The sequence below is a fragment of the Bubalus kerabau genome, chromosome 17 (genome assembly GCF_029407905.1).
Source record: "Bubalus kerabau isolate K-KA32 ecotype Philippines breed swamp buffalo chromosome 17, PCC_UOA_SB_1v2, whole genome shotgun sequence".
Lineage (NCBI taxonomy): Eukaryota > Metazoa > Chordata > Mammalia > Artiodactyla > Bovidae > Bubalus > Bubalus kerabau.
Window position 1 is genome coordinate 32,366,360 of NC_073640.1, and position 5,511 is coordinate 32,371,870.

General features: G+C 38.5%; 1 pseudogene; it reads left to right on the forward strand.

The window, feature by feature from the left end:
• Positions 1 to 3,180: 3,180 nt before the first annotated feature.
• Positions 3,181 to 3,335, forward strand: LOC129632638 (uncharacterized; annotated as a pseudogene).
• The last annotated feature ends 2,176 nt before the right edge of the window (positions 3,336 to 5,511 follow it).

Genomic DNA, 5,511 nt, shown 5'->3' on the forward strand with positions numbered 1-5,511 from the left:
AGCTTTTCTTTGTAAACCCTGTATTAATTCTTTGATTAAGTTTTTTTAATTAGGTATTTTTAAAAAATCTTCTGTGCAGGAGACTCAGTTCTAGTTAATGGGGATGGAGCAGCAAAGAGTATCCTCTTGTTTATTCCCTTAGAAAGCTTACATTTAGGGGCATTGTAGGGTTTCAATATATATTTGATGGACAACTGAGTAAACATTTTTATGTATTCAATTTTATTTATCTAGAAATATAACGTTTCCCTTTTCCTGAGATAACTCTTCATTTCTCCCAAAATATTTAGAGCAGTGAAGTTCCAAGCTGAGCTTTTTGAACACTTTTAAGTAATTGTTCAACTTCCTGCTTCATATTGTCTTTTATGACAGCCTTTGGATTTCTTAATTATTGCATTTTGTCTTTCTCTGGAGCTCTGATAATAAAACTATAGTCTGGCTCACCATTCTTCAGACAGAAGAAAAAATCTAAAAAGGCTTTCTGCCTTATTTTGTGGCACTACTACGTCACCATCCCTCCCTGTCTTTGGAAATAAATTGTTGGCAGATCTGCAATTTCTTCTGTCTGTTCCTCAGAACCCTTGGCAACATGTCACCTGTTCCAGCAGATTTTTATATTCAGAGCACAATTCAGAACTCAGGAAGAATTCTTTACTGATTTCTTCCAGTCATTAATCATTGCCTACAGCCTCACTATTAGGGAAGCATCTCAGTCTACACATGTGCATTCAATTACGGGTTGATTGTTTTAGTTTATGGATTGTCTAGCTACTATATTTCTTTTTCCCCCATCCCTCTCCATTCCTCTCCAATCCTTATTTTCTAACTTAGTTCTTCACTGACTTTTATGATAAACGGAAGCATGGGGAATGGAAAAAGTAAAATAAAATTAGTCTTTAGATCTCTGTTACTAAAACTACCACCCAAATTTAGGGATATTCAAGCAATTTGTTATGGAATAAATAGATTATACAATTATTACATTTGCTTCTGTTATTCTTCCTGTCCCTTTCTGAAAAAGCAGCATAGTGAAATGGGAAATTTTGACAAGCTGAGACTCAGACAGCTTGGCTTTGAATCCTGGCTCCATCACATAATAGTTGTGGTCTCAGCCAAATATCTGAGACTCAGTTTCTTATCTATGAAATCAATTAATGCCTTGACTTCCCACATGTATCATAGAAAAATCAATAATTTACAGTAAGATCCCCATTTAGAAGCTTTATGATATACATATAAGACCATCTTATTATATAAATTCACAAAAGTTATACCAACTCAATCTATGTCATTACACAAGTATTCCAACACTGCTGCTTAAAAATTCACCTGAAAGCTCCATCACTTAAAATACCCGTCATACACTATCATGGTTCTGGGTGCGGCTGCAGAAGCTCATCTCTCCTGAGCTCACGTTAGTGGCTCCAGTCCTTGTATGCTTGCTCTGTAACCCAGACTGAACGGACAGAATCATTTAGGGAAGCTCTTTTCATAGCAATAGCAGAAATCAGGAGGCCCAAAGTTCAGTGGAACAGGCACTTTCCAAGCCCCACTTTGTTCTATGTCTGCTCATAATTCATTTGCTAAGTAACATCACATTGGCAAGTTCAAAAAGAGACAGGGAAGTACATTCTGGCTTCAGAGGGAGAGATTGTGAAATTACACAGCAAGAGCATAGATACAGGAAAAGGTGAAGTACTGGGGACAAAAATCCTGTTTATCCCACTTTTAATGACTATTCCAGATTCTGTCTGTCCTCTCCAGCTATCTGTCCTCTGGCCATCTACATGCCACTCACCCTTTAATATTTCTCATGTAAGAGGACATGATGTTTTATTGGAATCTTCAGTTTGTATTGTGAGAATGAACCTTATTAATTACATATTATACACAGACACCCATGCAGTATATATTTTTAGGCAAGCCCATTTATATAAAATATTCAAAATGATTGATTTCTTCTTGCCATTTTAGAGGACATAATTGGGCTTCCCTGGTGGCTCAAATAGTAAAGAATCTGCTTGCAATATGGGAGACCCAGATTCAATCCCTGGGTCGGGAAGATCCCCTGGAGAAGGGAATGGCAACCTGCTGCAGTATTCTTGCCTGGAGAATCCCATGGAACCTGACAGGCTACAGTCCATGGGATCACAAAGAGTCGGACATGACTGAGCAACTAACACTGAAATGCTTAATCTTCCATAAACAAATTTTCAATGTAACAGGGCTATATCATTGAACAAATTTGAGTAAAAAAAATTCTTGCTTGCAAATATTTCTAGGTTTCTCATATATTTGTTTGCCTTCTTATATGTAGAGCAATACACAGACACATATCTGAACTTTTGCAACCTAGGTCCTTGTGATACTGTGATTTATAATAGGAATATATTTTTGGGCTTTATCCAGGTTTTTGACATGGACACATCTCCTGAGACTGTTGAAATTTCCTAAGCCCTAAGAGTGATAAAGCTGCCTATTGTTATGTTAATAGTGTGACTTTTGGAAAGCACCCAGGTAAATTTAGGAGTAGGGGCTGGTGGCTGGAAAACCCAACTATGTGACCAAAGGGTTGGAACTTTGAGCTTAACCACTACCCCCGAACTCTGATGAGAGGAGTGGGGCTGGAGGTCGAATCAGTTGCCAGTGGCCGATGATTTATTCAATCATGACTATGTAATGAAGCCTCTATTTAAAAAAAAAAAAGAAACAAGCAAAAAACCCCAAAGCATGGCTTTCTGAGAGCTTCAGAGTTGATGGACGTGTAGAGATTTGGGGGAGAGTTGGCCAACAGAGAAAGCATGGAAGCCACACGCACTTTCCCTATACCTTACCCTATGCAGCTCTTTCATCTGGCTGTTTCTGAGTTATAGCCTATTGTAACCTACTAAGTAAAATGTTCCTTTAAATTCTGTGCATTGCTCTATCAAACCCAGGGAAGGTGGGTTTGATTTGTGGTGGGCCAAGCTTTGCATCAGGGCTTCCCTGATGGCTCAGCTGGTAAAGAATCTGCCTGCAGTACTGGAGACCTGGGTTCGATCCCTGGGTTGGGAAGATCCCCTGGAGAAGGGAACAGCTGCCCACTCCAGTATGCTGGGCTGGAGAATTCCATGGACTGTATAGTCAATGGGGTTGCAAAGAGATGGACACGACTGAGCAACTTTCACTTTCACTTTCACTAGCTTTGCACAGTGGCGGTATCATAGCCAATGAAGTTTATCCAAGGCATGATTATTGCTAATTGAAAACTTCTCCCTATTAGCTGGTGGGCCAGCAGCACAGGAAATAACCTGAGCTTGCTGTTGGAGTTTGAAGTTGAAGTTGGCCTGAGGCCAGAGCCTATGGAATCATTCAGTGCCTCAGTGGACATGAAGTATAAAATGCCAGTTTCAGCTCTCAAAGCTTTTTTATTTCCCCCACATTTTTATTATTTATTTATTTATAGTTTTAATCTTTTTGGTCATGCTGCACAGTATGTACAATCTAGTGCCCTGACCAGGAATTGAACATGAAATCCCTGTACTGACCGCACAGAATCCTAACCTCTAGACCACCAGGGAAGTCCCTCTCCAACTTTTTTGTCCCACCTGAGAGCTTATCCCTAATTCCTCACTTCTCTGAATTGGTATTCCTCTAGTCACGTCAAACTTTTTTTTTAACTCCTAATTTAATTCTTAATTTTTGATATATATATATATATATATATATATATATATATATATATATAATGTAATTTCTCACTTTTTGACTTGGTATTTCTCCAGTAACTTCAAACTTTTTTTTCTAGTTTTCTGAGTGATAGGGCTGCTCCATGGCTAGTCCTTGACTGTCTGAAACACTACCTTCAACTATAAAGTATTTAAAGAAAAAATATACAAAAAACACTTTCTAGCTTCCCTTGTACCACCATCCCGCTTTCCCTAAGGCTGTTATGTAATAGAGTCAGTTAGACTTAATAGAGAACAAATTGGGTGAATTATTTGTAGCTAGCCCAGGAGATAATGCTCCATATTTTTCAAGGCTTGTTATTCTGTTTAAAGCCACAGGGTTTTAATTATTACTTTGATTTGATCTTTCAAAAGAAACTATGGGAGTAATCACGTTTATTTTTTGCCTTTACATCAGATGGACACTACTTACCGAAAGATGAAGACTTGCACTCTTTCAACACAAAGGAGATATGGCACCACTCTGTTAAAAAAAAAAAAAAATTGAGCAACTGAACAACCTGACTTTTCTTTTTTTTTTCCTCTTCCATGTGACACACAGGTTATAAAATTACATATCAGATATTCTATGCCTTTTGAGATAATATATTGGCTATGAGCAACCCTATTATTTTGGTAGAAGTTATTTTAACTTTGGGTTTGGGAAAATGTAAATATGACTTCCCAGCCCCCAGCCCAAGACTGTGTGGTTCATGCCTCATTCAGCCCTCCTGCTGCGGTTCCAGTTTTTATCCTTCTCATCACAGAATATGAAACAGCATATACTTCATGCTCCATTAGTGTACAAATTGTTTAGTTTCTCTTCATTTCTTCCTCTCTCTCTCTCCTTACCTTTGTCCAAAATCAGTATATGGCACTTAGAAAATATTTTTTTTTGATGACTGAACATTTCTCATAGTAAGTAAATAAGTAACATTTCTCATTTCTCACTCAAAAGGGGCATATTTACTAGATTTCTAGTTCCTTGGTTTACAGTGAAGACCCTTGCTATCCCATGAACCAGGAAATTTACAAGTAAATTGTGTATTCTCTTTTATTATAACAAGCTAAGATGCTGCATAGGGTCTGTCTTCAGGGAGCCTACCGTCTGGTGAGTCTCATTCCTTGCTCATAATGTGCCAGGCACTGTGATCAGCATTTGACAGTCATTGAATAAATATTCACTTAAATGTGTGGTTGAATGAAAAGAAGGAAATAAACTGCTGATGGCTGCTGCTGCTGCTGCTAAGTCACTTCAGTCGTGTCCGACTCTGTGCAACCCCATAGAGTGACCATGAAATTAAAAGAATTAGATGTTTCAAATACTTATTATCAAGTTATACTAACTTAATGTATCCACCTGCACAATAGTAATGCCTTTCATATGAGTAAAAGGTCCGGATCCCTGTTTTACTTTATTACTCTGGGTGAGGCATGGTGAGACCAGAAGCAGATAAAAGAGAGAAACCGTGAAGAATCCACAACCAGAAAGAGTTATGTTGTACTCACAATTTCCTGGAGATAGCACAGAGTACCCTGCAGAGCCACTCCGGGGAAGGATTAGGACTGGTCATAAAGCAGAAGTGAGGGGCACTGAGGAAAAGAATCGTTACCATGGTTTCTATGGGAAGAAAAGACTGAGGCATGGCAAGTAGGTTTAGTGTTGATTTATCTAAATAATTTCAGCAGGCTCTGGGGCATCAGTGTTGTCCCTGGTTTTCTGGTATCAGACTCTGGGAAACTAGCATGGGTATATAGTGAACCAGACTGTAAGAGTTAAAGTAAGGGAAGTATTGGGGATGTT